The following is a 17,713-nucleotide window of genomic DNA, read 5'->3' on the forward strand; positions in this document are numbered from 1 at the left end:
CCCTTACAACAAAATCTTGAAGCCATACGTCACAGTTTCGCCACCCCTACTTTGCCCACTCCGCCCAATAGGATCGCAATGTTTCGAGCCAACAATCATGACGGAAACGAAAGTAGCTAATCAGACGATGGCAGAAACGAGAGTAGCCAATCAGACGTGCCGATGCCCGGTTGTTTTTTGGCTTCATCGATTTAATAGGATGAAGATACATATGGGCAGATCCTCTATTTATAACATCCTTGGTTAGAAGCGTGTCAACAGTACGAGTCCCGAAAACGTCTTATACAGGGGAAGCTTTTAATGTATCCGATACTAGCAGCGTTCACCCCGCTTCGCTGCGGTCACCCCGGAACGCAATAAACTTTGTTACTTAGATAATTTTTACTTTTTCGCTTTCAAGTGATATGATAAAAACCATAGAAGATTGCAGTAAATGTTAACATTATATCGCCTGTCATTTATGTTAACCCGCCCCGCTTCGCTGCGGTCACCCCCGAACGCAATAAACTTTGTTACTTAGATAATTTTTACTTTTTCGCTTTCAAGTGATATGATAAAAACCATTATAACGCCTGTCATGTATGTTAACCCGCCGAGTGACACGGTCATGCGGGTTGCATATAAATACGTTTATTTTTATACCTATGATGAATAACAAAGGATTTGTACGTAATGGACACCTGAATGGTCAATTATCTCAAGACACTGGTAATTGAAAATTAAAGTGATATGATAAAAACCATCTAGGGTCCAAATCCTAATAACCCCCCAAAAATAAAAGAAATTGGTTCAGCCGTATTAGCGTGATGAGCGGACAAAGGATTTGTACGTTCTCTTTTATATATATAGATAATGTAGGTGGCAGGATTACTACCAGGATTTCCGAGAGCAAACTTTTCTGTCCAATTGATTCCTTTCCTGTAGAGGGGGGGGGAATGGTTTTGGTGGTTGCCTAACAAAATATTTGAAATTCATTAGACGACAACGATTTAACTGCATTAGCACGATTATAGTCATTCTCATTAGTTTTAGTTTCTCTAATACATGTTCTAAAATTTGTAAAGAGTAAAAAAATACTAAAATTGCGACACTTTATGATTCCCATATGTGGTTTCGACACAACAAGGAATGGCTGAAAGTCTAGACCAAACTTCGTATAAGCTGAATCTAAAGTCAAGTGCTATCAATATAGTGATGAGAGGAAACGTTATGATGTAGTTATGGTTGTCATACGCTGTCTTGGTAACTACGATATTGAATTTAATTTCGTTATTTCAAATGGCAAGATGATCATGCGATATATTAAATTCTTTACAGATGTTCTAGGTGATGATGTATGTGGTTGTTCTGGTATTACAAGGTGTGTATGGCACGTAATACTTCTTTTTGGAACACCCTGCAGGATTCAAACTCTAGCCAAAATAGTTCGGAGATACACCATCGTTATACACCATCATAAAATGAACTACAACCATTCAGTTTCTCGTGATTTGATATATCGCATGACCATGTTGCCATTTAAATAACGAAATTAAATACAAGAGGTGAAGTTGCCATTTGACTCAGATCCAATTCATATGTAGCTTATAAAATCTTCAGCAAGGTCCAGACTTCTCACCACCCCATAAAAGAGATGAGGATTCACACAGTACAGCAACTAAAACGCCAAGATCCGTCGCAACGCCTCGAGTTTACTCTTCGGTTTTTGGCACGGATGATATGTGGCCGTGAGGTATTCTGTGGATTGATGAGGCGCATTTTACATTAGATGGGGTAGTGAACACGCAAACTGTCTAGTATGGGACTCGGATAATCCGCATGTTGTGCAGAAACAGCTATTACACTCTCCGTACGTGACTGTGTGGTGTGGATTCACAGGAATGTTCATTATTGGCCCGTTTTTTCTTTCAGGAGATGATATCCCAAGGAGTTGTTACCTGTACCGAGACATCGGTACATCATAATGCTCTTTTAATGTGACATGTGATTTCTGCGTTACAGGAATGAAACTGTTTCGAGACGACTGTTTTCATGTAAGACGGGGCAACATTGCACATTGGTTGCCACGTGAAAAATCTGCTTAGTGAAACCTTCACTTCTGATCGCATCATCTCCTGAGATTTTCCAAATGCGTGGCCAGCAAAATCCCCGATATAAATCCGTGAGCTGGATATTTGGCTCTGGGGATATTTGAAAGCTTGGGTCTACCAGGAAAATCTCCAATCGCTGGTGGATCTCAAGGACAGCATAAGGCAGCATGTCGCAACAATTCCGATGCTGCGAGCAACAGTTGCGTACGCCACTTTGCAGATGCAACATGCTCAATGTGTCTGGTGACCATATGGAGCATGTTGTGTAAATTGGTCATTGTAGCCGTAAATGTTAAAAGTTATTCCCGTTCCACCTTTTGTTACCATTAAATGGAAATAAAGTTTTCCCTTTTGTTACTCTCACATTGTCTCTGGTTCTTCCCTTTGCACCATTTGTTACATTCACCTGACCTTCACCTTGTTACATTTATCTCACATATTTGACCTCTTCGAGCTAGATAATTTCTTATCCATACATTCATGACAATTTCTACCTGCGTACTACCTGTACAGCGCCACATTTTCCCTTGGTGTCGGAAAGTGGAACTAATACCTTTTCCAGCATAACTCCCTTCCGCATGGTATCATTAGTATATTTACCAAATTTCAATGTAATACGTTGATTACAGCCCGCACTGGACCGCCGTGAATAGCGGCACTTTAATTGTAATCACCCTGTACAATAAAATTTATGATTGTACACTTATGTGAATTGCAAATGGTATGCCCATTCTAATAACAGGTTGCTTCTTCAAAGTGCTATCTACCAAATTCTGATTGTTAATCAGAAGATTGAAAATACAGTTTAACAGTGATCAAGATCGTGCCTAAGGGGATGTTGGAAAAGAAACCCATTCCAAATTTGCACATGATAAAATTGCATTTTGAGTCATTTTTAAGGTTCTATAATGTGTACCTTCTTAATACATATACCCTTCGGTATTTTTCTGGGTAGATTTGGCAGATTCGAGTAAGATTCTTAATTTCCCTGCTTGGTCTACCAATAATTATCCTATTTTATTTTATTATTTATGATCAACGACTTGAATTTTTCATTTTAACGATAACAACGAAAAATTGCGTCAAAAAAATCTTACAAATACTTTAAGAATCATTGAAGACGTAGTCTTTTGCTGTATTTGAATCGCGAAATAACTCGAACATGGGCGATTTGTCAGAACAAGACCTAATTTTACCTAATACACGAAAAAATCGCAAAATATTATGATGTTAAAAATCTACTCTCAAAAACTGAAAAATGTAAGGAGAATGAGGAGAATCCCACCTTAAGAGCTATTGAAAGCCTATCTATCTCTAAAATATATTTTGAAAGGATTGTTTGAGAACAGAAACATAAAGATCGTGTGAAAACTCTGTGTGTACCTGAAATTGTACATACTGCTTACGCGATTCAAACCATATGATTACCTGCCTCTAATGTAGACTCTGAAAGATTTTTTTACCCTCCGAATTCAATAGTGTAGTGACAGTTCAGAGCAAAATTTGCAAGCATTAACGATTTTGTTCTTCGACAGGTGAGGACACGAAAGGAACTGAATGTTCAGTACAATGTGAAGCATATAAAAATATGTTCATCTGAAGGAAATAATTTAGCTTTTTGATGTTTTCGTAGAAGTGAAATTTGTGATTGTGGATGGGGAAAGAATAAAATGTTTGGTATTTGTAATTGCACAAAATATTAAATATTATGTGTCAGTGAAAAGTTTAAAGTGATTTCGTACGAAACATTTATCTACAGTTTCCTCAGAATTCAGGTAAAATCGTGATGAAGTTCGTATCCGTTGGTCGATAAATGCAAAAGTACTTTTTATATATATATAAGAACCGCGAAAAATTATTTCTTCGCGAAAAATTACACCGAATTTGGATTTTAAAAAATATAACCGAATTTAAGTAGAAAATAAAAAGTTTATGTCACTACTTATAGTAAGTATACGATGTACATGATTATTTGAAAGGCAATATTTAAGTATGCGTCAAAATATTGTAGGGTCTACACATGACAAGTAGTGAAAAATGTTGATCTATGATTAATATATATCCCATGTAAACTACGCTCATATAGCCTACTGATTTTCAAGATACCCCACCGTATTTTCCTATCTGTTGTACTGTACCGTGTTACTATTGACGCAGTAAACTTCCTTGACATTAGAATCATTACACTTCGTATTATTAATCTCAGCCTTTATTGATAGTTTAATTGGAAAGATAATCTATCACGGTAAAGAAAAAAATCTGGTTAGATTACGAAAGCCACTAACGTAATCACTAATTACCCAGAGATAAGACTTATTTCCCTAGAGCACTGAACAAAAAAGAATAATCATGCATTGTAAAAACAGATCATAGCTATCACAATATCAGTTTAAATAACTATAGCCATTATGCACAAGAAATATAGGGTAATTATGAATGATTGATCGGATTTTGAAATTAAATATGTCGAAATCTATTAATACAATACGTGAAACGAAGGAATACATTTGCAAGTTTAATTTATCATATTGGCCATCTTAGCTCGTGGCGACGAAGGCAATACAAGCCTAGTTTCCAAAATGGCAGCAGAAAACATTCTGTGTTTTGGAATATGAGAATTAGTTTTTCCGTTGGTACTGAACAGTGTGCATTCCGTAGACAGGTTGTAACTGCACCGCGAGGTTACCGACGGATTTTGAGATGATGTCAACAGTTTAAGGACACTGGCTGCCTTGTAAAGGTAAATGCGAATATTTGCCGCAATGTCTAAATCGAACGTGTACGATCCGTTTTTCTTCGGGATATACCATTCCACGATGCGATACAGTTGTTACCACAACTGAAAGAGTATTCTAATAACTTCATATTCCAATTTAAGATGGATCGCTAGGTGTTACCAGTGCTATGCTAAACGCTGCTTGAATAGTGTGGCGTTGCCAGATAGTGTTGAGTGTTTACTGATGCCAGATAATAAAAAGAGTAATCATGAAATTCTGATTGGATACTTATGGAGAAATTAGTTTTCGACCCTTACCGCAATTCCGCTTCTCGAACTGCAACGCTAGAATCCAGGAATTTTCTTATTGTGACTACTACAGTAAACGTTCAAATTTGGCAACAACGCATTATGGCGTTCTTCGTAAGTTTCGTCTCAAAATCTATTTCCTTAAATGTAAATTAATATTTAAATAAAATATGAAACATAACACAAAAAACGGTCAAACAATATATCTATTTCGTAATAAGATCGTTACTTTAAAATACTTTACACATACAAATAAACATGTCATAAAACGGAGCACTTCTAGTAAGATCTAACAGCAAGTGACATCTTGTGTGCTCATTGTAAAACGAATCAAATGTGTTCTTTTATTTGTTACATTATTCGATGTCAAGAGACACAACCAAATGAATCAGTGTCTTCTGCTGTAGCTGAAACATTACTCTATCTTATAGTACAATATTTATAATATGTAACGTTCCATTGCGCAGTAGTTAAGGCAATGAACTAAAATATGTATTGACTTCCGAGTGGTGATCCATCTTAATGGGGCATTGCTTCATTGGCACATTAAAGTGCGTCGCTACCTGAACGAAGAGCTCCCACGTCGTTAGATACAGTTTAGGGTTGCCAAATTTTGTAAATGAAAAACTGGGACACCAATCTCAGGCTATATTTAAAGTCAGGCTTCCTACTTATTTTGTCAGAATTAATTAATCATATGTGCGGAAATGCGAAGAACATAGAATGTTAAGTTTGCTTTCCAATGCATCAAAAATACTGTGCAAAATTGTCGCACAACGAATAGAAGGGAAAATCGAGAACGGCTATCGGAGGACCAGTTTGGATTCAGAAGAAAAAGGGTAACAAGGGAAGCAATACTAAGTCTACGGTTGATCATGGAACAGCACATCCGAATAAACAAACCAACTGTGATAGCATTTGTAGATATAGAGAAAGCTTTTGACAACGTAGAATGGAATATCATGTTCAGAGCGTTGAAGAATCTGAAAGTGGATTACAGAGAGAGAAGAATAATATACCAACTTTATAGGAACCAGACAGCTGTTATGGGAAGAGATTTGAAGGAAGCAAGAATAAGTAAAGGAGTGAGGCAAGGATGTAGACTTCCACCTCTCCTGTTCAACGTCTAAATAGAAGAGGCTATGAAAGAATTCTTTGAGAAAAACGAGAAAGGCGTAAAAGTAAATGGTCATGTTTTCAGCACAATAAGTTTTGCTGATGACTAGAGACCGGATGTTTAGGCACTAAAAACCTGGAAAATAGGCAGGCAAATAGGCACTTAAAATTTAAAAAATAGACAGTAAAATAGGCACTAAAATGTAACTCGAAATAATGAAGATAAATACTCAATACCATTAAAAAATAGATTCAAGTCATAGATAATGTTCAAAGACTATAGAAACATACTTGTTTGTTAAATAATATCTTCTTTTACTGTATATACAAAAACGAAGCATGTTATGCATTGCACATAGTGGGTGAATCTGGAAGATGTGCACATACTTCGGGAGGTGATTCGTGACATGAAAAGAAGACAAAAAGTGCTGTTGCATGTTGTCGAATTCTGCGTCGTGTTCGAGTGACAGGGGTGCCAAATTGGAGTCGAAATCGAATCCTGACAATTGGAACGGGACATAAAGGTGTGCACATACTTCAGGAGATGATTCGTGAAATTCAAGAGGACTTTTATCTTCTTTTCATGTCACGAATCACCTCCCGAAGTATGTGAACATCTTTGAAGTTCATCCATATATATTGTAACGTACCACGAGCTTGTGTTTACAAACACATAATATAAGTAAATATGTGTGTATTATGTTACGTAAATTATATATTTTCCCAATGTAGGCTTTTTTGAAGAAAATGCATAGAATAGGCAATATTAGGCACTAAAGGTCAAAATAGGCAAAATAGGCAAAATAAAATTGGCTTAAATCGAAACTATAACCCCCTATATAAACTTTAAAACGTTATTTTTGATCACATCTTTAATATTAAAGAATAGGCATTTTGCCTAACATCCGGTCTCTACTGATGACATAGCATTGATAGCGGAGAACGATGAGGACTTGCAGGAAGCACTTTCTAACTTGAACGACCAACTGAAAAAAAAAAAAACATGCAAAATAAAGATAAGGAAGAAGAAAACCAAAGTGATAAAGTGCACAAGAGCAGGACAGGAAGGGGCAAACGTATGGCTAGATGGAGAGAAAATCGAAGACGTTAAGACGTTCCCCTATTTAGGAAGTTAATATCCTCGGACGGAAGAAGTGAAAAAGACGTAAGTTTCAGAGGTTAAACAAGCATTCTATAGGAAAAGAGAACTACTAACATCAAGAAATGTGTCGCTGGACGTTCGTAAACGATTTGTTTAGACACTGGCATGGAGCGTGGCGCTTTACTGATCAGAGACGTGAACATTGAGAAAAGCTGAAATATTCAAGCTCGAAGCATTTGAAATAGGATAGAATATCTAGATGCAGTTACGAAAAGGAAGTCTTATCAAAGTATAAAACAGCTTTCCCAAGCGAGAGAAAATTTTTAAAATTTCCATGTTGCCCACCAACCTATGATTGAGGTGGACAAGAAGATATCTTTTCCGGGTTACTACTTAGGATTTTCCAGTTCATTCTATTCACAGTTAACACAAATGAAGCCCCACAAGAAACGTATAAAGAATGTGAAAAAGTAACATAAGGAGAGCTGCCTGTCGTCCCTTATTTCGAATTCTGATTTGTTGTGTTAAACAGGTCGTAAATATTGCGTTAGTTACAACACTCCCTCCCATTCATGATTGAAGATATACTTTTTTTCTTTGTTGCGTCATCACCTGAGTCAGAAACCCAATCCTAAAGAAAAATTAAATTTAGCATTTAGGAAGAAAAAAATACATTTACGGTAAATTCAGAGCTTAAGCAGGCTCTCTAAAAGTTTGGTAGAAAAAATCCAAATCAAAATTAAACAAGACACATACCTTTAATTGTCACTTCTTGGAGTAAGTTGTTACCAGTGGCGAATCTAGAAAGTAAAAACAGCCAGAACCCAGACTATGATAAGTACACCATGAATTTATATGAACTTTTAAAAAATATATATAAATAATAGCTTAAATTATTATTGCCACTGAAATAACTGGGGGGCTTACACCCCCGGCCCAGGAGTAGATCCGCTGCTGGTTGTTACTGAATTTTAACCTGAAAATTACTGAAAATTTTATCAGGTAAAGGAAAAAAATTAAACCCAAAATGATTGAATGCGTGCACAGCATCTTTAGAAATATTTATCCACATATGGGAAAGTCTAAAAGTAACCAAGAAAGTGGAGGTCTGTCGCTTTTTGTAGAGGTCTGTGTTCCATTGGCCCTCACACTGTGAGTTGAATACGAATGGAGATACGATGAAGGTCAGTTGTTGGTCTGGCTATATCCAATATACCACCTGGTTGTGGCAGTTTAGGTACACTGTGAACTTGCGTAAGGACAGAGTGAACATGGGACCTTCACAGAACGTCATCAGGGTGTGTATGCTGTACGAGTTCAAACTGGGGTAAAACGCCGCTGCAGCGGGCGGAAGATATACCAGGCCTTTGGTGAGGGTGTCGTGACTACGAGGACAGTGCAGCAATGGTTTAACAAGTCTAAGGACGGTGATGAAACACTCGAAGGCGCACCACGTGCCAGAAGAACAACACATGTACAAAATGAAGATCTTCAGGCACAATTGAGGCGAACAGAGGCCAGACATGCGAGGAATTGGGACTACAATTCAGTGTGAGAGGAGAAGCCATTCGGCAGCACATCCATCAACTTGGGAAGCACTACAAGTTGGGTCGGTGGGTCCCACATGATTTGACTCCGGCCAGAAGATAACGTGAGCAGACACCTGTGTTTCTTTGCTGTTTCGTCTGAGGAAGGAGCCATTTCTGAATAGGGTGTTGACATGCGATGATAAGTGGGTCCTGTACGAAGCTCCACGGCGCAGTCATCATTGGTTAGCATCCCACGAACCGGTTCCAAAACAGCCGAAACTAGCACTACAACAGAAGAAAATCCTCCTGTGTGTCGGCATCGTACATCGGGAAGTGCTACTAGCTGGTCAGAGCATCAATGCAACTGCGTAGAATCAGCAATTGAGCCATGTTCAAGATAAACTCAAAACTCTGGAGCCAGCACTTCTGAATCGCAAAGGGTTCCTCCCGTTACAGGACAATGCTAAGCCACAAGTGACTAGGATGACTCGGGACACCATTCTACGCCTTGGATGGGAAACACTATTTCATTAGCCACACTTCCCGGACATTGTACAGTCCGATTATCACCTATTCCATTCCTTGGACAATTACCTTAGAGGATGCCAGTTCAAATCCCTAGTATAGGCGCAAAATGCACTTGATACCTTCTTTGCTTCAAGCCCCACCAAATTCTAACGCGGTGGAATCCATGGCCTTCCAGAACGTTGGTAGAAGGTCGTCGATTCTGATGGGGACTATTTTTGATCTTCCAGGTACGTTTTAGGTGACGTATCGATGTTCGAAGGTGGTAGGTGAAAAAGCGACAGAACTTTCTTGGTTACCTTTATATATTAGAAACAACTCAGTTGATCAAAGTTCCAACATTGAAGCAGCTCTGCCCTGCCGATTGAAATATAAAATAACTAGTAGTCAAAGCCCGTCGTCGGGAAAAAGACGTTATTTTCTATTGAAAATGATATTCAAGTAATTGTTGCCATAAAATATGCCCCTCTTGAATATTTTTTTAAAATTCTTTTCCCCCCTCTGGAAGCTAAACTACTCATAGGACGAAAGAATGGATGTGATTTTCAAACTTCTTGTCGTTTGTTCAGTAAAATGAATTGACTACACAAATCTTCCGATAATATTCCGTTTTTAGGTGGTGATACTGCAAGAACTGGTGGTACTAGTTCTTGCAGGTTGATTTTTTTAAATCTGAAAAACAAAAACCGGGACAAACAGGCGTCCGGGACAAGCCCTTTTCGGGACAGTTAATTATTTAATTGAAAACTGAGACTGTCCCGGAAAACCGGGACGTCTGGCAACCCTAATACAGTTTCAAAATGGTTTCAAAACTATGATTCGAATAACAATACTTCATTTAATCAGTTTATCAGAATCAATCTCAACAAATCAGGAATTATATGCATTGAATTCAGATTTTGGAGAGCAATATCTATTGACGTAAGTAGGGGGACATGGCCTCTTACTTCTGACAATTGAAAGAATCTTATCTGTGGTCCAATGGTATTCTTGGAAACCTGTATCCCGACTCCCTCTAGTTATACCTATGGCAACATCCACTCACTACTTTGTAGGGGAGATATTCCGACTTCCCGTACTTAATAGATAAAATCAAATATTTAAATGTAAAATTATATATATGACAGGTTGGTCATATATATATAGGGTGGTAGGTAACTCCACCGACAAACTTTGGAAGGCGATTCCTTATACGAAATGAAAGAAAAAAGTTCTAATAAACATGGGTCGAAAAACGTCTCCTTTCAGAGTTATGAACTACCGAAAATTCGAAATATCACGTTTCAAAACATCCTGGCTTAGAAACTATAGGGCCTATCCCAAGCGGTTTAAAGAATTATACAAGAACTGGTATACGATCTATCTAAACATCCATGTTTCAGAATTCACCGGTACCAGCGAAACGAACGCACCATTAGTACTTAAAGGAGTATCCCTATACTTCAACTTCCTTTTCATAGCTCCTTTCACCGATAACGGAAGATTATAAAACATGGATATTTAGATAAAGAACATACTAGTTCCGGTGTAATTCCTTAAACCGTTTGGGATAGGTCCTATAGTTTCTAAGTTAAGGAGTTTTGAAAAATAATTTTTCGAATTTTCAATGGATCATAACTCTGAAAGGAGGCATTTTTCGGCCCATGTTTATTAGAACTTTTTTCTTTCATTTCGTATAAAGAATCGCCTCCCAAAGTTTGACGGTGGAGTTACCTACCACCCTTTATATATATATATATATATATATATATATATATATATATATATATATATATATATATTCATCAGAAAACGTTAGGTATTTATAAGGGTGGATCAGCGGCAGAGCCTAATCGAACAAATATTTTTGGCAACAAAGAAATTTAAGGTCACAGCTCAGCAGGCTGTAAACGAAATTCCGGCTGAGCTAATTTTAGCTGGAGGAGAAAAATTGTGGGACAAGATACACAAACTCGTGCTCCTTATCTGGAGCAAGGAGGAATTTGCCACAAGCGTGGAATCAATCAATCGTTGTTCAAATTCACAAGAAAAGCGACAAAACTGTTTGCAATAATTATCAAGGCATCTCTCTCCTGTCAGCATCATATAAAATCCCCTCAAATTCTCCAAAAATTATGTTAGCAAGATTAACCCAATACGCACATTAATTTACGGAAGATTATCAGTGCGGCATAAATTCGGCAATCACGTGAGTGGCATCACCCCTCATCAGCCCCCCCCCCCAAAAAAAAACGATAAAATTCACAGACTTAACACGAAAGGTCACAACAACAGTCTTTTGGGATCGTAAAGGTGTTCTTTTGGTGAATTTCATGCCAAAAGATACCACGATCAATGTAAATCATTATTGTTAGCCTTTAAGAAAACTACGGTGAGACATCCAAAACAAGAGGCGAGGAATGCTTTCTGGAGGAATTGAGCTACTTCACGATAATGCCTGACCTCATATTGCTGCTGCAACTCAAGAATTTCTTGATCAACTCTGATGATTTTTTGTTTATCCACCCTATAGTTCGGACCTTGCTCCTAGCGAGTTTCACCTTTTCCCTAAGCTCAAAAAGTTTCTGAGTGGTAACCGTTCTGGAGGTGCTGAAGAGATGGAAAATGCGGTGACCACCTGGCTTAATAAACTAGCAGCAGAAGAGGCATTCTGAAGCTCGTAAACAGATGCGACAAATGTTTAAATGTAGGAGGTGATTATATAGAGAAATGAGAAAAGTTTTAGGTATGTAACAGAATTATTTTCTTTAAAAAAATAAATATTGTGAAATGAAATGAAATGAAATCTCTGAGTTTTACGTCCCACGGTTATGCCGGTTAGGCTAAAGGAGACGGTGAAGATGAGTAATGAATGAAATGGTGGAATGAAGAAAGTGGGAGGAAAAGGGAGAACCCCGAGAAAACCCACGCACGCGGTGTTTGTCCACCACAAAGTCCACTTGGCGGGGGCTGGGATAAATAAATATTGTATTTTATTTTGTATAACTAAATGGTCTTTATTTTCTGGATGGTCCTCGAGTCACCTTGGCAAGAATAGTCATTTGCGAAACAGTGTTGCAAAATTGATAGAAATTTATATTACAAGTGGGTTATTTAATTAGTAAATAACGAATTCCATGCTTCATTTGTAGTTACAAATAATTTGAATTAAGGATGGCTTAAATTTTGGGACAGACGTTTGAAGGCAAAAGCATCGATAAGGATACGGAAACAAAATTGAATACTACTGGTATATTTACTTTGGAATAACTGTAGTTCTCAACCAATGTGTCGCGACACACTGGTGCGTATAGCAGTCCCCTAATGTGTCGCGAAATTTTAGAATTAAAAAATCATAAAGAATTTAATAATGATTAGTTAAAAATCGAGACAGACTGTACCAACCAACACCTCCAGCGGTAGAAATAATGCTCAGTACTATATAGAGTAATTAAGAAACTAATTGGTTTCATTATTATAATAGATATAATTATTATTTATAATAAAAAATATCAAAGAAGTGTGTACCGATCATCTGAACGTTCATTAAAGTGGGTCAATCAAAAAAAAAAAAAAAAAAGGTTGAGAGCCACTGGTATAACTGGTACCTAAATTAGCTCTGGTAGGTAAATAGTAAAAATGATTACGCACTAGAAGTTTCAATTTCATTCGATAGATGTCAACACTAGAGAATATTTGCTGCAATCTAACGGCCCGGCGCAATGTATAACTTCTACTACCATTGTTTCAGTAGTAGAAAATGGGGTATGGATACCGTTAAAGTCGTCATTACCCGTGAAGATATTAACGGACTCGATTTGGATTAACGAACAGATTGATAACATTAACGATAATTGCTCTAGCTATCTACTGCGAAAAAAAGAATTCAAATATTCGCTTTCGTTTAACACACACAAAACTATCATTGTATTGTCAGTTCCCAAGAGTTATCGTGTGGAGTAACAAGCACGCACATTCGTACTAACATTACAATATTGTAAGTCGCACTTTCGTAATCCTAATCATCATTTATTTTATTAGGATCATGCTAGTGGGTCTTACAAGACTGTAATGTTAGTACGGAAATAAGCCCCTTATTTTACACAGTAACTTAAACGAAAGCGATTTTTTTTTTTTTTTTTTTGCACAGACAGCTAGTGTGGTTATTTCAGACGCTTTTTAAATAGAGTCAATTGTTTAACATATAAACGGATAACGGAGCCTTTCAAGGACACTTTTATAAAACATTTGGTTGACAGTTTGTCCTGGTGGAACAAATTCTTTGTGCACGATACTCTTACTGTCAAAAAAACAAATCAGCATCATCTTGATCTTTGATTTGCTCATTTGACATTTCTTCGGCTGAGGAGATGACGGAGTGTGCCACTCTTCGCTTTGTTTCAGTATCGTACTCAAATATCCAGGATTCATCACCTGTGATCACACAATTGAAGAATTCTTGGTCATTGGCAATCCTCTCAAGATCAACGCACACGTTTTTTCGATTGTCCTTCTCTTCTGTTGTGAGGTTTTTCGGCACCATTTTGGCACAAATCTTTCGCATGTTCAAATCGTGTGTCAAAATTTGATGTACGGTGAAAGTGTTTAAATTTAACTGTTTACTCATCATCCTTATTGTTAAACGACGGTCTCTCACAAGAGCCTTTACATGTTCAACGTTTTCGTCAGTTTTTGAAGATCTCCCTGAGCGAGGTTAATCTTCAACGTGTTCTCGGCCTTCCAAAAATGATTTTTGTGCTAGTGGAAAACTTGTGCTCTTTATTTTCAAAAGTCACACTCGCGGATTCGCCAAGTTTAACACAAAACTTTACTGTACAATATTGCTCTAAATTCTGATGCTCCATTTCTGTAACACAACAAAAACACAACTTCACTGGTGGCGCTGTCAAAAATAATGTGTTAGCTGTACGGAGTTGTAACTCGGACTGAGGGAGTGGAATGGATAAACAAACCGATCTAGCACAGGCCGGTAGACACAACGTTGCCAGATCGCCCGCAATGTTGCCAGTCTCATTACTTTTCTCACACCTTGTAGACTATAGTCCCAGTTTGTTAATGGAGTCAATCAGCTAACGTATTAATGGATAACGGCGACTTAAATGGTCCCTATCTATAGTCCATATCCTATGATGTAAGCGAAGTTTTAAATTCTGTTTTCGTAACAAATATCTAGAGCCATTATCTCGACCACATTCGTTAATCCGTTAACGTATTAACCTTCTTACGTCCCTCGAATCCACTTTTAAACTTGATCATCTCGGACACTACGTGAGCTGTGATCATCATACTTCGTGACTTTTAGTTATTTTACAAAATGTGTGTTTTGTAAAAATTTTGATTCAAGTCACAGTAGAAAAAGTAACAAAAGTTCCTCGGGTCCATTTAGACCCTTTAGTTCAATGAATATTTATGTGACTAAGAAATCATTATTGATTGCATTTCTGATGATGATACCTCCAAAAACCATGCAAAAATTATTATTATTAATTATTATTAGTTACTGCACTGTCCGAAAATTATTTAGTTTCTTCCAGTATACTGTACTGGCAAAATTGTTTACATTTTTTCAAATACCTTGTACTAGCAACATCGTTTACGTTCATTTTGGCTTAGTTTTTATTCGCAGCATTGCTTGTTTCCTCGTTGTGCAGTAATTACAGTCTATTTTGGTATCTAAAATGAGTGCTCTGATGCCAGAAGAATTCGAAACTTTCTTGCTTTCTCTGGCGAGGATCAATTATCAGTGTAGGATTCTTTGTCTTCGTCCTCCCTGTCTGACGAAGAATCTTGGAAAAGCTCTGATTGAAAACTACATCAAATAAATAAAGAAAAAAAAAAAAAAAACGCCAACAAGTACAGCCCAAGAAATTTACGATCCCTTCTTGGAGACACAGGAGTATGTTCATCCAAAGGCGAGTAACCCTGATGTTCCGAGGAAAAGAGGTATATGCCACACGCAAGAGAACAGCCAACAAGAGTACGATCAAATGCAGTTTGTGTAATAAATTTAAGACATTCCAATCAGATTTGTGAGGAATGTAAAAAAAAAAAAAAAAAAAAAAAAAAAAAACTCATGTCTGATATAACACAAACAATTTTGTAGTTATCATTTAAGTGAATTTTGTTCTCAGAGGTTTTCAATAAAAGTTAACAGGAATGTATGACCTAACCTAAACAAAACTAACCTAAATAAAACCTGCTTGCAGCAGAACATATTAAGTCAAAACATATATGTATATGTATATATGTGTGTGTATGTATGTATGTGTGTGTGTGTGTGTGTGTGTGTATGTGTGATGTTTTAGTGTTCTAGATGCAAGGGCATCTCTGGCATGTTAAATTTCGCTAAATAATAGAACAATTATTTCTAAATATTTGGGGCCGACAAGGGAATATATCATGTATTTCAAAAATAATGGTACCCGAGGACATTCCCCCCACCAAACACGAGTGACACTTGTCTAGATTTGAGCCATCTTTTGTTATACTTGACACACACTAGTCAAAACACTATTGCATGTATGAATGTGGTGTAAACTACAAATTGAAACATAAAAAAATGAATGGGTTCATTTTGATCCAGAGGAACTTGTGTGTATGCAAAAATCGAGGGACGTACAAGGGTTAACGGACAACGGTGAATATCTGTAGCACATCTCTCATAAATGTAAGCGAATTTTTAATTCCTTTTTGCGACAGGCAGCTAGAGCAATCTCGATTGAGTTCATTATTAGAATCAATCCGCTAACATATTAATGGGTGACGGCGACTTTAACAGTGGCTGTCTTTAGTCCATATTCAATACTGTTATATTTGTCTGTGTGAATGTACACCCTGTGTTTTTAAACCAAAAACTGTGGGAGTTGGCAAAGCTCAAGTGGTGACTATTTTAGTCAGTACATAAGTATTCAGAACATTAGTTATGTGGTTCCTAGAATGATCCTGGAAAAGGAACATACTTACTTTACAAAGTACGAAATTGGATTCCCATGTCTGCCATTATCGAGGTTAGTCCTAGACTGTTCCTCTAGGCGAATCTTCCTTAAGTAAACCTCATACTGTTAAGAATGTACACAGAGTAGGTGCCATGAGAGTAAGATTGGGAGGAGCGACTCCTCCGAGCAGGTTCGATTCCGACTCCTTCCGCTCACGGTGACGTTCCACAGTATAACTCAGCTTGCCTAAGGAACTCCCAGTATCATGTCCCTTGGATAAGACAGCGTGTTATCCGCTACCTGGACTGCCTCGAGAAAATCTGTGATCAGCTCCAAGTTCACAGGATACTTGTAAAGAAAAAGAAGACGTTAGCTAAATGACTAAAGGGATCTACTAGCATAGTATGTCCATCGATTGATCCTCCAGATAGCTGTTAGTCACACCTCACGTCAGTAGTGACCGAAATAGATTAGTAGCGGTTTGGCCCTAGTTTCAAGGCCCACCGAATATTACACCGTAACTTATGCATGTATGCATTCTTTCTTCCTTGAATTCTGCTTATTTCAATAGACAGCTAGAACAATTACTTCAGTCGAGCTTAGTAGAGTCAATCCATTAATGAGTAACGATGGCTATCAGTATCCCATACATGTAAACGAAGTTTTTTTTTTTTCTTTCTTTCAACAGATGGCTACAGAGATTATTGCGGCCAAGATCGTTAATGGAGACGACCCGTTAATGTCTTAACGAGTAAAAGTGACTAATGTCGATCCATATCTCTTGCATGGAAATAATTCACGTGATATTTACTGTCTTTACTGAACTTTAGTTCTTCTTTAGTTTTAATATGGATTTCCTTTTGGTAATTACTATAAAATTACGTCTATTGTTCCTCGAAGACAGCAGTATCTGTATAATAAAGTAGTCTTTACATTTCGTGAGATTCTTCTATATTTTATTGATAGTTATCACCAGGGGGTAAGTGTTATATTACCTGAAAGGTTTCCTGATATGACTACTCATATGTCTCAAATAACATAAAATGAATAGATGACTGCGTGTTTATAAATTAAGTACTGGTACAACTAAAAACAAATCTACTGATGCTGGAAATGATATTGCATCCGATTAGAATCATGACGCCTACGAAACGGCTTTTAGTTGTGTGATATGTTGTCACTATATGGTCTCTTAATATGAATTTCTGGCAGTCTCGGCTGGCTTCTGTTCCACTACCTGTAAGTTATTTAAATTACTCCCAATACATTCTCAACACTGAGTATTCTGAACTTCACTGAAAGTCGAACATAGGATCACGCAATACCAGGACTATCGGGATACACAGAAACATAATCCATTCCCATTTAGTACAAAATGCATATAAAGAAAC

General features: G+C 37.3%; 1 protein-coding gene across 1 annotated transcript in view; it reads left to right on the forward strand.

Moving 5' to 3' along the window:
- The window catches only part of LOC145665485 (glycine receptor subunit alpha-2-like), a 229,088-nt gene that overhangs the window by 31,753 nt on the left and 179,622 nt on the right, over positions 1 to 17,713 (forward strand). The window lies entirely within an intron of this gene.

Source organism: Thermobia domestica, chromosome 11, assembly GCF_964235325.1.
Source record: "Thermobia domestica chromosome 11, izTheDome1.hap1.1, whole genome shotgun sequence".
Lineage (NCBI taxonomy): Eukaryota > Metazoa > Arthropoda > Insecta > Zygentoma > Lepismatidae > Thermobia > Thermobia domestica.